At 45.2% G+C, this 19,197-nt stretch overlaps 1 protein-coding gene across 2 annotated transcripts in view; it reads right to left on the reverse strand.

Moving 5' to 3' along the window:
- WSCD2 (WSC domain containing 2) overlaps positions 1-11,184 on the reverse strand; it is a 103,006-nt gene extending 91,822 nt beyond the window's left edge. For both annotated transcript variants that reach the window (XM_047761083.1, XM_047761084.1), the window contains exon 1: positions 10,553-11,184. The gene's annotated coding sequence lies outside the window, so the exon portion shown is untranslated. The remainder of the gene's footprint in view (positions 1-10,552) is intronic.
- Between the last annotated feature and the right edge of the window lie 8,013 nt (positions 11,185-19,197).

The raw sequence follows: 19,197 nt of genomic DNA on the forward strand, positions 1-19,197 counted from the left end.
AAGGCCCAAAGAGATCAAGAAACTCTCCTGAGATGACAGAGTCAATTAGTAGCAGAGTTGGGTTTAGATTAAACTGTTACGGTGATCTTGGTGCTCATGGGTTAGAGTGAATGCAACTGCTCCTTCAGAAGGTAGGGCCCCTCTCAAGAATCAGCTGCTGGATTCAGGCACACTGGAGTTCAAGTCTCAGCTCCGCCATGTCCCAGCTATGCGACATTGAACAGATTCCTTCACCTTTTAGATCCTCAGTTTCCTCACCTTTGAAAGAGAGTGATATAAAGCTACAAGCCTCAGGGGTGCTATGAGCGGAAAAAAAAAAAAAAAAAAGGGCAGGGGGAGGATTCTTTGGAAAGAGCTGGCCATAGAGAGGATGCTCAGTACACACAAGGAGTATGAGCATCCATCTCCCTCTCCCCAGGCTGCTGGGGCTGGAGCTTTACAGGAAAAGCTAAGGTTGGTGAGTACCTGCTGTGTGCCCAACATCTCCTTAGAAAGTAGGAGCTATGAGGATCCCCAGATTGCAAATGAGAAAATCAAGGCTCAGAGAAGGGGAGTGACTTGCCCTCTGCCGCACAGCAGGAAATGGGGTGGGAAAGCCAGGATCCAACTCTCCTTCATGTAGAAGGATGGCAGCTGAATTACCTTCACAGTCTCTGAAGAGGAAGTTTTATCCCAGGAAATCAATAGAGCGAAGCAGGAAATCAGAGAGAACATTAATAATCTCAGGCAGCAAAATGAACTGCTTTTAAGCAGCCGTTCTCACTGAATCCCATCCACCGAGCCTGTTACCAAGCTCAAAATAAAAAGGTCTTCCCATGACCACCTAAGGGGATGCTGAAGGCATGCAGCACATGACTAGAACATTGTTTCTAGAACAATGGGCAGAAGTGTCTTCTGAGGGCATCTTCAACATGCAATCTATCCAGTTCAGATGGGCTCCACATCTGCATGTTGGGGAGACCTGGCTTTATAACAGTGGTCCAGCTGAGCCCCAGCTTGTTTGGTCTGTTCTGTGTTTTAAAATTGCCTAAATGGGTGGCCAACATTTACAATCAGGTAGGTTTTGCTTAACACCTTGGAGTCTTCTGGGGAAAAAAATCCCTTAAAAGGTATGGTCATCCAGGTTCTGTTCTCAAAGGGAGACAGTGGGCTGGGGTGGGAGTGGGTGCTCCCCGTAGATGGACCATTTGGTCTCTGTTTCACCACTGTCCCTCTGTCCTCTCTTTCTCTTATAGGACCTACCTACCACTGGAGGCATCTGGATTTGTGACCCCTCCCTGCATCCTTCAAGCCATCACAGCTTTTAGCCAGTGATCCATGAAGTGTGGCTTGATAGGGGATGATGGCTTTTGGCAACCAAAACTGGAGGGGAAGTGACAGGTCCAAGCCTCACAGGGCGGTTGGGATGTCCTGGCTAAGCCTTCTTGTCATGGATGTCTCCATTGCCCTGAATACTTGCAGAGCCCCTTCCTGGCCTATATTATCACCAACCAATAATAACATAGTAGTAGTAGTAGTAGTAGTAATAGCATTTACTGAGTACATTGCATGCTGGGGTTGGTGCTAAGTACTTTGGGGGTACTGATTTTCCTTTGGGGACCTATCCTTCTCCCAGTATTGGTCTTTGTGGCTCAGGAAACCACAAAGGCCGATTCACAGCCTCCCCACCAAAGTGGTCACATGACCCCATTCTAGCTGAACAGCATAATCCATTTCCCTGATTCCAGGAGGCTATAGGTCTCAATTCCAGGGCTTATGTGAATGGGGCTTGCAGCTGACACAATGTAGTATGGAGTTACTGACAGGCATCTGTGCACAGATGAAGACAGCCAGAGCCAGCCTGAGAAGGAAGCCCATCACAGACAAAAAGGAGAGTCAAGAGATGGAGGTGGGCGGGGGGAGAGAGAATTCCCCGTGACATTGTCAAACTCCTGGACCCAGCCAAACCTGAAGCTAGTTGCCAGTTACATTACCCAATATAATTCCTTTTATGCCTGAGAATAAGAGTGCAATGATATTTAAACTTGGACTTTCAGTCACTTACAACCAGAAGAATCTGACAAATATAAGTATTACTATTATTCCCGTTTTAGATATGGATAATTAGAAACTAAAGGGATTGAAATCAGTTGCCCAAGGCCACACAGCTGAGAACTGATAGCACTTGGATTTGAGCAAGATTTGCCCTAAACCTAAAGCTGTTAGGTCAGAAATCTTGGAATCTTATAGGGCTGTCACTCTGCCTCTAGGAGCCCAGAGTTGGGGGATTTTAGAAACAGCCTATGTTCAGAGCTGCTGGTACATTTTGGAGTGTTTGGGGAGGCAAGGAAGGGTTGAGTAGAGACTGCATGAAAATGAAATATAAAATTATTATTTAAATCAGTTCAGACACCATAAGGAGAAAAATCAAAGCTTTCTGTGGCATTTCCCCCATGCCATTTTTAATTCTATCTTATCAAAACACAGCTGGGATTTGTTTTTCAAAAGGAAAAACTCCTTTAATTAAAAAAATTCTCTAATAAAAGTTAAAATAGTGCACAGGCCATCAGGTGACAATGGAAGGAAGACGGGGGCATTTCAACAACTTAAAGCAGATTAAAAAACTAATTTGTTGACTCTTTTTTTCCAAAGCTCACCTCTCGATTGGAAAGCTGTGTTTTGCATAATGAAGCTAAAATCCTGAAATCGCTGCTGTCCGCCCAGCTCCTTCTTTGTGGGGATTTTAATGGGCTCCCACCTCACGTGGGGGTGTGGTTTCTTTTTATTACTCTGGCTAAGGTTTAATGGAATCATTTCACTCCCTGTACTTAAAGTCTTTACAAGGCTTCCCACTGCTGGAAGGATAAAGAGCAAAACACGCATGGGGCCAGCAAGCCCTGAGAATTGTCTGCTTTGATCATGTGCCAGCTCTTCCTCAATCTGGAAGAGTGTCCACGTTTTGGTTCTTGCCACTTTCCTCATCCAGAGCCTTTGCACATGCTGGGTCCTCTATCTTTCCACTTGGGCAATCCAATTCATTGCTTAAAGGCCAGCTCATTTTTCCTCTCTCTTGAGGAAGGCTTTCTTTCAAAGGCCTTAATTTGTGCACCCTCAGTGTCAGAGATCTTCCTTCCTAGCAGCTTCTTCAGGTTGTACTTACATGCAGGTCAGTGTCTTGGTTTCCTCTCCAATGTTGCCAGAGAATATGGCACACAGCAGGTGCTCAATAAAAATTTGTCAAACAGACCAGTGGGTGAACCTTGGTGAAAGGAAGCACATGGTGCCAGGGTGCCATCAGTTCCTCAACACCTGGGGTCCTCCCCAGGCCGCATTTTCCCAGCTTGTCTCAAAGTCAGCTTGCACGCCTGCCATTAGGTATGCATAGTGCTTTGGGGATAAGACCATGCTGTAGAGAGAACAAGGTTCTAGGGACAGACCCAGGTTCAAATCCTAGCCTCTCTAGACTTCTATTTATTTTTATTCTGGTAAAATATACATAATGAAATTTTCTGTTAACTATTTTTAAGTGTACAGTTTAGTGGCATTAAGTACATTCACATCATTGTGCAACCATCACCACAATCCACCATGAGAATTTTGTAAACTTCCCAAATGGAAACTCCATCCCATTAAACACTAATTCCCCATTTCTCCAGCCCTGAGCCCCTGGTGACCTCCACTCTACTTCCTGTCTGTATGAATTTGACTACTTTAAGAATGCTGTAAAATTTGGTTGTGATGATTGTTGTACACCTATAAATGTAATAAAATTCATTAAGTAATAAAAAAAGAATGTTGTATAAGTTAAATGATACAGTATTTGCCCTTTTGTGTCTGGCTTATTTCGTTTAGCATAATATCCTCAAGGTTCACCCTTATTGTAGTGTATTTGAATTTTGTTCCTTTTTAAGGCTGAATAATACTCCACTGTATGGATGGGCCACATTTTGTTTACCCAGTGTCGATGGACACTTTCTCACCGTTATGAGTAATGGTGCTATGAACAGGGCTGTACTCCTTACTTGAGAAAGGGGATAACAGAAACATCTTCCTGGGAGGGATGTTGTAAGAATCAATGAGCAAAAACACAAAGAGGGCAGAGCCCGCTCTCCAGTACATAAAAAAGCACGTGTATCAATTGAGGACCACTAGGTAACAGTCAGATTACCCCGGCTAGGTAACGAAGGACAGTTATGATGGGGAGGGCAGAGTGTGGGGAAGCCACCAAGGGCCTGCAACAGAGGGGGCTGTCACCACTCCCAGGCCAGAAGGGACAGGGGAAATTCCTGAATGCAGAGAACCCCAAAAGGGGCTGTCAAAAGATACTGCCATCACCTGTTGTGTTTTCCCCACTGCACTCATCACTATTTGAATTTAAGTCATCCAGTTATTTGTTTATGCACTTTTGTTCTAACTCCCATTCCCGGAATTACCCTCAAGACAGCAAAGCCTCTATTTGCTCAACACTTCATCCCCAGGGCATAGACAGACCTTGGTACATGGCAGGGGCCCAGTATATATTCATGACTGGTGCATCTAAACACTCAATAAATATGCATTCAATCAATGAATATGGAATGGCTCAATTCATTTTTTTCACTGTGGTAGCCCAATAATTACCTTCCAAAGATGTCCATGTCCTAATTCCTGGAAACTATGACTGTTAGATGACAGGATAAAAGGGCTTTTGCAGATGTGATTAAGTTAAAGGTCTTGAGATGGGGAGATTATCTTGAATTATCCAAGGGGATCCAAAGTCATTATGTGTCCTTATAAGAGGGAGGCAGGGGATTCAGAAATCAGAGATGGAGATGTGACAATGGAAGCAGAAGTCAGAGTGATGTAAGTCCTATTTGAGCCAAGGAATGTAAGCAGCCTCCAGATGCTGGAAAAGGCATGGAAGATGATTCTCCCCTGGAACCTCCAAAAGGAATGGAGCCCCACTGACCCATTTTAGATTTCTGATCTCTAGAACTGTAAGAGAATAAATGTGTATTGTTTTAAGCCCCTGTGCCTGTGGTCATTTGTTATAGCAGCAATAGGAAACTAATTCACTCACATGTGAAAGTAGCATGGGATCTAAGACACTGAGAACCTTTCATGGGTTGAGCTATAGAAGGCCCAGGTTCTAAACCCAGCTCTGCCCCCAGCCCTATGCAACCTTGGGCAACTCTCATTTTCACAATGCCCCAGAGGTGGTTGGGAGGGCTGATGGGCTGAATTAGTAAATACTCATAACAACCCTAGGAAAAGGTACTATTATTATCATTTCCATATTTCAGATGAGCAAACTAAAGGCACATGCCTTCCTTATTTTATTTCCTAAGATGGTAAACTGAGGTTGCTGTGCTCAGCCAGAGACCCAAGAAATATGGGGCTCAGACAGTAATAGGGAAAATGGGCTGGACTCAAGTCTGCCTCCAGAACCCAGGTTCTCCTGCTTCCTCCCCAAGCTTCTTGAGGACAGAATTTGGGTTTGTCATCTCTGCATCTTCAGTGCCCAGGACAAAGTGTGACTCTTAGAAGATTATGAGCAAGTACTGAGCATAAGCAAATCCTGACGCTGAATGAATTAATACATGAATGAAAGAATGAACAAATGAGCAAACCTCCCTCCTCCTGATTCATTCCTGCCTACCTGACCTCCAGGTGAGCTAAGGGGAAAATGTCAAATGTGTGCCATGCTGTCAGTATGGCAAGCATGCCCACTGACACTGGGGAGGCAAGATGCCACTGTGGTTAAAAACATGGTCTCGGAGTTCCCTTCGTGGCGCAGTGATTAACGAATCCGACTAGGAACCATGAGGTTGCGGGTTCGGTCCCTGCCCTTGCTCAGTGGGTTAACGATCCGGCGTTGCCATGAGCTGCGGTGTAGGTTGCAGACTCGGCTCGGATTCCACGTTGCTGTGGCTCTGGCGTAGGCCGGTGGCTACAGCTCCGATTCAACCCCTAGCCTGGGAATCTCCATATGCCGTGGGAGCGGCCCAAGAAATAGCAAAAGACAAAAAACAAAACAAAACAAAACAAAACAAAACAAAAAACATGGTCTCTGACATCAGGTGATCTGGGTATAAATCCCAGGAATGCCTTTTCTGGGCTATGTGGCCTGTGCCAGCCAATTCATCTCTCAGAGCCTCACAGATTATAACAGAAGTCATAACAGAAACTATCTCAGAGGGCTGTCATGAGAAATAGATGATATATACAAAGCCTCTGGCATGGTGTGTGGTGTCTGGTAAATATCTTTTATCTATGATATTAGATAATAGATATTTATCTAATTATATTATCTATGATAATTATTATTATTGGGGATGTTGGCATGAGCAGAAATCCAGGTAGGAATGGGATATCCATGATGAGAAGTACAGGTGTGCATTATGCTCCTCTGAATGAGTACAAGGGTCACACAGGAGTAGGAAATACAGACTACTGGCAACGGCACTGGTTAGCTACAACCACAATAATGGTGTGTAACAAACAACCATAAAACCCCAGTGACATGAAATGAGAAGTATGTACTAACTAACCTGTTTGTGGCCAGCTGGAGCTTGGCTGAGCTAGGCTCTTCACTGAGGTTTGGGATCAGGGAGGCTTGACATGTGTTCATCTTGGAAGCAGGCTGAGGGGGCAGCAGCTACCTTGGGGAAGCCTTTCTCCCAGCCATGGCAGAAATATGCAAGGCTCCCGGAGGCCTAAGCTTGTAATGGACACACTATCATTTCCACCAATGGCCAAAGGTAGACACATAGCCAAACTCCAAATGAAGGATCAGGAGCATAAAGCCTGCCTGCCCCTTGAGTGGGAAGAACAGCAAAGGGCATGGATACAGGAAGCAGGGAGGAAAAGGGCCAGTGATGTATTTACCCCAATAACCAAACACCAGGCAAACCTCAGAAAAAGGTCCCACACTGCCCTGCCCTGCTCTCTTCACCAGCTTCTTCAGTCCCTGCTTCATTAGCTCCTGGTCCAAACCTGGAAGACCCTGAGCAGCAACATTGCAGTCCATGGGCACCTCATCTCCATCTTCCCAACATCTGGACCTGCTCTGGGGAGCCATTAATCTCGGGCAATTTCTTTCCTCACTTGATTTGTTTATTTAAGGAAAACAAGTTGCTCCTAATTAGAAACACTGCTGTCGAAATGTTCGGTGCATTCCAGGCTGCCTATGTTCAGACCTTCTGCCTAAAATTATACCTGTGCTCTTAACATCTGTGAGTCTGTTCAGCAACTGTCCTAAGTGCAGGCTTCTGGCAAGGAAGACTTAGGCTATTGTGGGGTTCCACGGAGCCGGGGGCAGAGGAAGACACTGGTTTCAGAGCAACGGCACTCAGGAAAATGAACATACAACATCCCAGTGCCCTGTCTGGAGCTGGCACCACCAATCACTGAATCAACACTCAGAAGGTACGTGGCACCGGCACAGTTCAGACATGCAGAGCAGACAGAAGAGGAGTTTTAAAGGTTCAGAGATGTGTTCTGTTTGGACACTCTCAGCTCTGGTTATAGCTCCCCACACACATACCTTTACAGCCCTATGCACACTCAGACACACCGCAGAAACACATGCTTAGAAACACACACATATACATGAGAGAAACAAAAGTTACACCGCCCCACAGGCAAGCAAACACACACAGAAACACCCATTGTACACCCAGGGACGTGTGATAAGATAGATGCAATGCAATCTCCCAGGTACACACATTCAGAAACTCATGCGTACCCAGGCACAGGAGACATGCACAAAAGTCCCACTGCAATTTCTGGATGTTACACATTCAGAGACACTAACAATGTGCACTGAGACACACTTGAGTGGACACAGCAACCAACACACCAACAATAGGAAACACACACACACAAAGATATAACCAAGCATGAAATGCTTTGCACAGGCACACACCACTCAGAAACACACGTGTACACTCAGAAATATACAAGTTTACACTGCAAGACACACAGGTAACTGCCCACAGGGACACACTCATGCACAGAGACACAATCAAATGATCCTTCTAACAATCACATATGCATATGCTCAAATACTCACACATACACACGGAGACACTAATGGAGGCTGCACCATGACAAACAGGCACACACATAGAGAGAAGTGTACAATGCTATACATACATATAGAGAGACGCAAAGGTACATCAAAAAACATGTAGATATATATGCCTGTAAATTTATACTCACATCGTTGCACACACTGTTCACTCACACACACGCATGCACTCACAGATGCACACATACAGCTACCAAAACAGGCAACTAGGCTGACCTGCATAGCTCCTCAGAAGCAGGAATGAGCGCACAGACCCTCAAAGTACACGTGTGCATCTGTGCAGCTAATCACATACACACAACTGCTTACTGCTCACAAGTACATACGCATACCCAGATTCACATACACACACACACATACACACGCACACACCCACAGAGAACTTTCCCCGGCATGGCTGTTCCTGCAGGGAACAGCAGCCTTGCCTGATCAGATGGCCTCAGCAGACAGAGTGACTGACACCCAAACATACTGAACTTCTCTGCCCTGGGTTCCTACACAGCTGCAAAGTTGAAGCCATGGAGACAGATTACCTCCACCTCTTGTTGTCATGGCGACGCAGTAGCTGCATGCATCCAGTCCTCCCAGACCGCCTGGGGCTCCCCACTAGGAGCTGCTGGTCCAGCAGCGCTTTTATGAAGAAGCAGCCGGGGGTGGGGGGGGGGTGGGGGGGGGAGGCGGGGACTGCAGGTGTCTGGTGATTGGAGAGAACAGGTCTCTGCTCCCCAGTCAAGGATCACCTGGTGCTCAGATGGGACAGGGCCAGCCTCCCCGGGGATAACTGCACCCTGATGCCCATGCACAGGACTCCAAAACAGTGCCATGCCACCACATCTCTGCAGCTCCAGTCTCACTACACTCACCAAGCACTTTCCATGCATGTCTCAGCCCACGTGCAGTAGGAACTTTACATTGGAGGGACCGAGGTTGGGAGGGTGAAGTGATTGGTCAAACTCAGTTGGATCTGAGTCCTAGATCTCTTAAACACTAAATTATACGAACTCTTTTCATTTTATAGAAGCAGCAACTGGGGCCTAGAGAGGTCTAGTGATTTACCCAAAGTCACACAGCAAATTGAGGGCCAACTTGAAGTTCAATCTCCTGACCCAGAGATTTATTTTTTTCCAGGACATCAAGCACTGGCTTTTGACACCCTGGAGGAATCCCCAGGTCCCTAGGGAAGCAGCTCCTAGCTTGGCCCCAGGCAGAATCCCAAGCAAAGGCAGGAAGTTCTCAGACTCCCACCTCATGCTCCAAGTACTGTCCAGGAACCAAAGAGCAATGCTATTCCCTAGAGGCAGATGTCCAGCCGGAGCAAGCCATCACAGGGCCATGGGAATACATCCAACTTTCAGGTCATGGCCAGAAGCACCTCCACAGCCTGCCTCACTGACCAATTAGTCCATCAAGATGACCCCAGTCCTAGGCTGGATCCCTATCAAGGAAGCACAATGCCATCTAGGGGGCTGTGACCACAAGGGTGGCTCCAAAATGATCCTTGGAGACCAGGTGGCCTCTTTGGAGCATGTTTTTCATTTGGAGGAAAAATAACCTGGCTAAATTCATGAGCTATGTGCTGGGCTCAGCAGAGCTTCAAGGGGCCTGGAGTGTGGGGGACCACCCACATCCCCAGAGCTGGGGATGAGAGTGCTAGGAGCCCCTCTCCAACTGTCCATTCCAACCCCTTTTCTGCAAAAGCTTGTAACTCCCCAGGCTCCAATCTGAATGGTCTCATTGAGCAGTCCAGGAAAATTCTTCCAAATCTTTTTTTCTTCTAAGGAGCTACAAGGAACAGAAAGTGATCCCCACCTCTTCTAGTGTCTCTGCCAAGGAGGTGAGTCGGCTCCTGTGATGACACTTGGGGCTGCTGGAAGGGCTTTGATGAGGGCAATTTGGCTGAATGGGTCCCCCTGCCACCAGTTCTTTTTCCCTCTACACACACACACACACACCAGCCAGAATGGACATAAGCAAGACTGCAAAGCACTTTATACAGACCCCATCACCCAGGCAGCTCTGGCTGCTGGCTGCAGATGACAGGGAATCTCATTCACCAGAGTATCACCCCCAACAAGCACCTTGTAAAGCCAACTTGGAAATGCATCCAGCTCCTTCTCCCTCAGAACCCTGAACTGGCCAGAAGAGGCTGATTCGTGAATCAGATTAAGGAGGCTCACTGCCTCACCCCTGGCCCAGCTCATCCTGAGAAGCCCTGGATGTGCCTGCCATGGGGACCCAGTGGGATGCCCAGAGGAAGGACGCCTGCATGAACAGGAATGTCCAACCCTCTGCCAGAGGAGAGAAAGTTTGTCATCTATCCAGAGCTGGGCTGTCACCACTTAGGGTTCTTTACTCACCGGGCTCCGGGCACTGAAGCCCCAGCCTCTCTGAGAAGCCACTGGAACTGGCAACCCAGACGGGGAGCAGGAATTGTTCTGCAGCAGCTTTGCACCCCCTCCCGTTCAGCAACCTCTTAGCAGGTCTAGGCCCCTCAGTTCTTACCTGAGGGTCTCAGCCACTTGCAAACTCTGCCAGGGGAGCCCAGTTGCGCCCGGGGGCTCTTTCTCTGCGACTCCCGCGTCCCACTTGGCACTCCCGCTCTGTGGGCGCCTTCCCAGCTGCCAGCTGCTGCAGTGGCATCAAGGAAAGCGGAATCTGGTTTTTCTTTCTAGCCACCAAGGCTCCTCTAGCCAGGCTCGGGGTTTATTTCTTTGGGTCTGGTGCAAGGGGCATCCTCCGCGCCTCCAGCGGGAAAGTGGAAGAGTGTGCGTTCTGGATTGCAGCAGCGGCGACAGCGGTGGTCGGGGACAAGGAGGCGGTGGCGACGCCAGCCGGCGAGCCGAGGAGGCGGGCGGAGGCGAGAGGAAGTGAAAGCCAGGCTCTGGCGAGCGTGGCGCTCGGGCGGGCTGGCGGGCGGGCGGCACTGCGGGTGCCCCGGGCCGCGGCGAGGCCCCGCGCAAGCACCCGCCCCGGGATGCCGGGGCCGCTGCGCGCCTAGAGCTGGCTGCGGCTCGGTGCGGGGCTCTGACCGCCTTGTTTCTATCTCTCTGTCGCTGCCTCGCTCGCGCCCCCGGACTTCACGTCTCCAGCCCCAGCTCCCCGCGCCGCTGCCGCTGCCGCCAGCAGCGCCCTCAGCCCGGCGCGCTCCTCGCGCGGAGCCACAGCACTGCCTACCGCTTAACTCCTTGCATGCCACCTGGCCCTCCCGCAGCCTCCTGGGGAGCTGGGCAGAGCCGGTAGCAGGCCTGCTGCGGGGCTCGAGCAAGGGCCCCAGCCTTCCAGTCTCAGTTTCCCCGTCTGTAAAATGGGCTCGAGAGACCCACATCATAGGGTTGTTTGGAGACTTGAGACTATTGTGCCTGGCACTGAGTAAGCACCCAAGAAATAGCCCATTTGTTGTTCCTGCTGCTGGTTTTGTTCAAGAGGCTTAGTACAGCAGCTCGAAAATGGTAAACACCCAATAAAGGACACTCTGAGGTGATTTTTTTTTTTTTTTGGTGGTGGTGGTGGGGGGTGTTTGTTGTTTTACAAACTACACAGGCAGTACACATAAGCTATGTGACCTCTGGCTGATTATTTACTCTCCCTGAATCTGTTTCAGAAGATTCCTTCTGAGCTCTACGACCTTGGAGATGTCTCAGCACCCCTGTGAACTTCTGTATCATCATCTGAGAAATGGGATGATAATGCCCATCTTCAAAGGATCTCCTGTGAAACTCTGGGAAAGGCGTGCATCTCATGAAAGAGCCACCACTGAGTGAGAGCCTCCTAAGTGCCAGATACCTGGCCCTGTACTTTCAAAAACCTCTCATTAAGTCATTGAAAAAACCCTAGGAGGCAGCTAGATCCATTTTCGTTTTTCAGATGATAAAACTGGGGCCCAGAGAGGTTAAGGGACTCAGGTGGCTTAACTATTAAGCCTGGGTCTCAAGCTGAAGCTCTAAGGCAGCCATTAGCAGACTATTCCTCACTGTGACTAGCAATAAGAATTCATATCTGGGTTTCTTTTACCAGAGTGATTGTTTTCCCAATTATAAAATTAATTCTCATCTAATGTAGATAATTCAGAAAATACTGAAAAAAAAAAAAGAAAGAAAGAAAAGAAAAGCAATCCCATTCCCCTCACACAGAGATAGAAAGATAATAACTGTTAACATCTTGATGAGTTTCTTTCGGTCTTTTTTTCTATACCTATGTGTTAGCATAAAGAGAATTATCCATTCTGTATCAGGAGATGGAGAGGGCTTGGCAAATACAACTCAAGTTCTTTGCTAAGGCTGGACCCCTGTTTTACATGAGATAAAGACAAGTAAATGCTCATTCAATGACAGCTGTGGCTTTGTATTAGCAAGGAGAAGTGATCTGAATAATACTAATACTGATTGCCAATAACTGTTGAGGCCTTACTAAGTGACAGGCACAATTCCTGTAAATTTTTACAGACATCTCAGGTAAAAGGTAATAGAATTGGTTCATTTAAAGATGAGGCCCAAAAAGATGAAGTCTTTTGTCCAAAGGCACACAGCAAGTTCATGGCAGAGCTTGAATTAAAACCCCAGCTCTTCTGCCCACCTGACCCCTAGTCACCAGCACCATTCCAAATGGTAGATCCTCTGTGCCTTCCCTATGCCATCCTCTTCCCACCACCTCTTCCCACCCTCTTGCTCTATCCTAGGGACAAACTTTCTCTGGAGAGAGGTCTAGAGACTGACACCTGGTCAAGAATCCCATTGCAGAGTAGTAAGGGGTCTGAGAAGGGCGCTACCAACCTCCAGCCATGCCCATTTCACCTCCACTAAAGCCCACTTCTCCCTGCCCATCTGTAATCTCCCTTAGGAATGGGAATTGGGAACCTCACAAAGTCAAAAGAGCCCCCCAGCCTTTTGCACTAGAATCAAGAGCCCCAGCACTAGAATCAAGTGCTAGGCAAATGTCTTTAGGTTGGTCACTCACCCCCCAGAGCCTCTGCTTCCTCATCCATGGAAGGACTAATAATGACTTGCTGCCTGCTTCTTAGGGTTTTGGGAAAATAATAGATTGAGAGTAGCAAGATATATAAATACATAAAAATGATGTTATAATCATCACTGTCATCATCATACAAGCATATAAGAACAAGTACCATGGCATCATGTAGTGGTGAAAAGTGGGAGCTTTGGAAACAAGTTTGTTTTTCCCCTTATGGATGTCCAATCGACCCATAGCAATGTATTGAAAGAACTCTTTTCCCCACTGCTCTGTAGGGCCACCTTTGTCACAAAGAGTATGTGTCCCCATGTGCACATAAGTTGGTTCAAGGTTTTCCATTTGGCTATTTGGTTATTTTTATGCTGATATGCTGATATCGCATTGTCTTAGTAACTATAGCTCTGTAATAGTCTTGATATCAGTAAAACACATTCTTCTATCATTTTATTTGCAAAATTATCTTGGATATTCTTGAATTTGCCTATTAATTTTAAAATAAGTTTATTAGGTCCCTCATACAACAACAAAAGACCTACTGAGTTTGGACTAGGATGACAATGAGTCTACAGATCAATTTAAGGAAATTTGCCATCATTGCAGTATTGAGTTTTCCAACCCCACTACTTCACACTGTACACACAAATAAATCCTAGATGAGTCATAGATCTAAATGTGAAAGGCAAAACAAATTTTCCAGAGTCCTATAGCAGAAGCAATCTTTATAACCTTGTGGGTAGGAAAAGACTTTTTTTTTTCTTTTTAGGGCCACACTTGTGGCATATGGAGGTTCCCAGGCTAGGAGTCGAATCAGAGCTGTTGCTACTGGCCTACACCACAGCTACAGAAACACCAGATCTGAGCCATGACTGCAAACTACACCACGGCTCACAGCAACACCAGATCCTTAACCCACTGAGTGAGGCCAGGGATCGAACCTGCAACCTCATGGTTCCTAGTTGGATTCGTTTCCACTGCACCACGATGGGAATTCCAAGGAAAAGACTTCTTTAAACAAGAGGAAAATCACTATTCATAAAGGAAAATACTCCTATACATTAAAATCATAAGAATGTCTCTTCACTAAAAGACACCATTAAGAGAGTGCAAAGTCAAGGTATAGAGTGGGAACAGACATTTCCAACACCCATAACTATGGTCTCATATTTAGAATTTAACCCCACCCCAAATCTGCAAATCAATAAGTAAAAGACAGACAACCCAGGGAGTTCCCATTATAGCTCGGTGGGTTATGAACCCAACTAATATCCATGAGGATGTGGGTTTGATGGCTGGCTCTGCTCAGTAGGTTAAGGATCCAGCATTGCCATGAACTGTGGTGTAGGTTGCAGACACGGCTTAGATCTGGTGTTGCTGTGGCTGTGGTGTAGGCCAGCAGTTGTAACTCTGATTCAACCCCTAGCCTGGGAACGTCATATGCCACAAGTGTGGCCCTAAAAAGCAAAAAAAAAAAGACAGACAACCCAACCAAATACTTAAGAAACTAGGACAAGTGCTTCACAAAAGAGGATTTCAGTGAGCCAATAAACTCATTAAAAGGTGCTCAACCTAATTAGAAATCAGGGGCATGCCTACTAAAACAGCAAGGAGCTATCACTACACTAGAATTATAAAAATTGACAATCTCAAGTGCTGGTGAGAATGTGGAACAATTGGAAATTTAATGTGCTGCTGTTTGAAGTGTAAATTGGTACAAACACTTTGAAAATCTTGTGTGGCATTATCTACCAAAGCTGAATATACACCTCCGTCCCCAGCATTTCTACTTTTAGGTGTACATCCAACAGAAATGAACACTTATGTCCACCAAAAGACAGTACGATAATGTTTACAGCAGGAATTTTTGTTGCTTATAACTGCACATTTAAAAATAACCTCCAACAATATAAATGTTCACCAACAATGGGATGGGTTTACCATGTATAATCACTGGTGGAATACTATACAGCAATGAAAAGGACCAAGTTCCAAATATACACCACCAGAGGGTGAATCCAACAAGCCTAGTGTTGAGTGATAGAGAACATACACCAAGGAATACCCACTGCATGATTTCACTTACATAATGTTTGAAGGCAGATAAAACTCAACTGGTGGTTGGAAGCCAGAATGATGACATCACTGAGGAAGATGGGAGTTGCAACTTGGATGGAGCATTCTGGATTTCCAGAGAGCTGGACATCTTTTCTTCCTTGATCTGGTCAGTACCTACAGAGGGGTTTGTGATAAGTCACTGAAACTTACACTTATATACTGAGCACTTTTCTGCTTTTCTGTACCCAAGTCAACTTTTGAAAAGGCTATTTTTTTTTTTAAGTGACAACTCTTAGGCAAAACAGAAATGTGTTCACATCTGAGCTCTGCTACTTTCTGGCCGTGCAGACATGCTCAAGTTACTGCATCTCACTGAGCTCTGGTTTCCTCATCCATAAAATAGGAATAATAATTGTACCTACTTGATAAGGCGATTTGAGGATGACAGGGCTTCAAGTGAAATAACAGATGCAAAGCACTGCACTCAAATGGTATCACCTGGTGATAATCATGAATCATATTCTGTAGTACTATACATGTCCCATAGTAAAGGCGCATCCAAGAAAAATGGAAAGAACAGAGTTTGAACCTCAGTAAGGGTTGCCAGTAAAAGATAGGATGCTTACATTTTTAGTATAAATCTATAATTTTATGGGACATTTATATTAAATCTTTTTTCATTGTTTATCTGCAATTCAAATTTAATTGGGTATTCAGTATTTTTGTTTTCCAAACCTTGCAATCCTAACTTCATAGTTATCAGCCATGTGCCCTGGGGTAACTTACTTGACCACTCTGACCTCATCTGGCTTGACCACTTTACCTAGTCTGTAAAATGGGAATAAAAGTCCCTTCTAGTATTGATTAAAGCAGGTAAATGTTCCCGGCATGCATCAAACATGGTTTATTTATTCCTTTCACTACCCATCATCTCCATCCATCTTTTTCTGTTTTTTTTTTCTTTCCTTGCCTAAGTCTTAGGGTTGCCAGAGCTCCCCATAAACATAGTTTAGCTCCATTGCTGGCCTCCAAAACTAAGAGACTGTGACTAGCTATAAAAAGTAAGTAGTAAACTGTAGGGTTTTTGTCTAAAACATACATAGCCAGTTTTGGCAGGAAGGGACTCTCTGCTTCTACCAGCTCAACCACTGGAAAAAGTGTAATTTGGGGGGAGGACTTGCCCTGTTCTCTGCTTATCCCTGACATTGTTCCCGTTTCAGTCTTCTGAAGAGTTTCATCCTCTCTCCAAGTCATCTACTTCAGCTCAGAATTTTATCATTTCTGGCCAGAGTCTGTTGCAGGACTCATAGGAGAGAGGCAAGAAACAGAGCAATCTTTGAAATAAACTATAAAGCTCAAAACAGTGATGCAATTGCAAGAGAGTTTCCAAGCATAAGATCAGGTAACACTTCTGAGCTACTTTCATAAAAAACGAGCCACTATCCCATGCATCACTGTCATTTGAACCATAGCATCTAAAAATAGGATTTGCTCTAATTTCCTGAGTAGCTAATGCAAATGGAGAGAATGTGAGTAGTGAGTGGGCTATGTCAGATGGTAAGTAATTCCCCATTAGATGGCATTTTTCCTAAAGTGAGGAGGGGAATTTGCCTCCAGAAATGTTAGGCAAATCCTGGCAGAACTCAGAGGGTTAAGATGAAGGACGCTGGACTCAGCCAAACCTGGGATGGAGCTCCAACTCTGCCACCTCATAGCTGGGTGGCCTTGGGTAAATTAATTAACCCCTCTGTGCCTCATCTTTAAAAAAAGTTGAGCACGATAACTCTAACTTTATGAGGGTTCTGTGTGGATTAAATGATAGGCATATATAGATGGTTTCCCATGATGCTGCCTATACATGAATCATGCACATGAGCCATGACCTATTATTACAGTAATTCCAGATGGAGAGGACAAATCTAAGGCAACGTGAGGATGCTATTCATTTAGGGCTCTGAACAGAATTTCAGTTCCAGAATTCAAGCATGTGTGGGTTTTCCAGAGTCAGGTTTTTTTTTTTTTTTTTTTCAGGAATTAAGCAACTGACTCACACATCACTGTTAATGTGTGGCAGAGAAACTAGGGTTGAGAAAAGGGAATTGCAAAGCTCTCTGTGACTTTGTCCCGGTACAGATACACAATGAAGGAGGTCCTCTAAATGCAAGGAGTTACTGCACAATGTTGAGGGTGGGCTGGTCACTCCTTCTAAAACCCTGCCTCTCTGCTTTCTCTGTGGAATCTCTCCTTGCTCCCTGACCCTCCATTCACAGCCCTACCATGAGTTCCCGACACCTCCCATCCCATCTGATAGTAGTTGGTGCTTGGTCAGCCATACAAACTCCCAGAGCTCAAGAACCATGTCTTTAACCACTTCTCTGCCCCTGGAACCCAACCCAGTGCTTGGCACATGGTAGGTTATCATAGTTCATTTGAGCTTCAATAGCAAAAATATCATGCACTGGTTGCCTTATAAACAACAGAAATTTATTTATCACAGTTGTGGAGGCTGGGAAGTCCAAAGTCAAGGCACAAGTGGATTCTGTGTCCAATGAGAGCCCATGTCCTGGTCTGTAGATGGCCATCATCTTGCTGTGTCCTCACAAGGTGGAAGTGGGTGAGGAATTTCTTTGGGGCCTCTTTGATAAGGGTACTAATCCCATTTATGAGAGCTCAACACCCATAACCAAATCACTTCCCAAAGAGTCCCACCTCCTGATACTATCACTTGGGGATTTGCTTTCAATAGGTGAGTTTTGGAGGTACAAAAACATTCAATTTATAGTATAGGTGCTCAGGAAAAAATAGATAAATGAATAAAGCTGCCCAGTATTCCCACAGATGAAAAGAAAAGCTGGTATAATCAAGAGAAATTGCCCCTTAAAATTTCAGTAAAAGAAGCAAAGATGCATGAATGTAGAAGAATGTATACTAGAGCACCTTTAAATAGCAGAGCCCTGGAAAGAATCTAAGTGCCCAACAACAAGAGAATGGATGGATCAGTTCTGGCATATTCTTGATGGCGGGCACTAGGCAACGGTGAAAATTAATGAAATAGAATTCTATGTATCATCATGATAAACCTCAAAAATTAGCATTGAGTGAAAAGAAAAAGCTAGCTGCACAAGGAAACATACAAAATAATACTATTCAATAAAGTTCAAAAATCCAAAGGACAATTCAGAATATTTTTTATGAGTATATATATATATATATATATATATATATACACACACACACACACACATATATATATATGTATTATATATATATATAGTAAAAGTATAGAAACATATGTGGGAATGATAACATCAAATACAGGAGAGAGGTTACCACCTCTATAGGTAGGAGTGGGATGGGAGGATTCCAGAGAGTTTTAACTGTTGTTTTAATATTCTATTTCTGAGGCTGTTTGGTGGCTGCAGAAAAGTTATATCATTCTCTACATTTTTTTTTGGTGTGCCTGAAATATTTCATTAAAGAAAAAAAATTGAAGCAGCAGAGAGTGAAGACTTGATAGAATAGAACTGGCTTGATTCCTACCCCCGTTCTGATATTTGTTGTGTGTCTTGAAGAGGGGATTTAACCTCTCTGAGCTTCAGTTTCCTCAACATTACAATGTGAATAATAAATCTTGAAAGTATTAAATGGGATAATGTATATAAACCACCTAAAGCAATGTAAGCACTCAACAAATAGCTGTTTGTATCATAATTAATTGTTGGCAGCAGTCAATTTCAAATAACTTGAGAACTGGAAACATCTAACAAGATTACCCATTTCTAACCATCTTTGCAGATGAAATGGTTGAGACTGGAGAGGTTGAGTGAGTCATCTGAGGTTGTGGGGTACACAGGAGGCAGAACTGAGGATCTGATGAACATCTTGTGAGGAGGGACCCCTCTGGATTAGATATGGGGCCTCTGTTGCAAAGCTCTTCCCACAAAACCTGTAAAACCCCTCACTTCCTTCTGAGGGACTGATGCTGGTTATACAGGGAATCTTCTAAAATTGAGACAGAGGGAGTGGGGCCCATCCTAATGTGGCTTCACCTCTTCCTCTCCCAACCCCAAAGCATATTGATATCATCATGAAAGAGACTGAGAAGAATAATGTTTTTAAGCTTATTC

The sequence above is a fragment of the Phacochoerus africanus genome, chromosome 15 (genome assembly GCF_016906955.1).
Source record: "Phacochoerus africanus isolate WHEZ1 chromosome 15, ROS_Pafr_v1, whole genome shotgun sequence".
Taxonomy (NCBI): domain Eukaryota; kingdom Metazoa; phylum Chordata; class Mammalia; order Artiodactyla; family Suidae; genus Phacochoerus; species Phacochoerus africanus.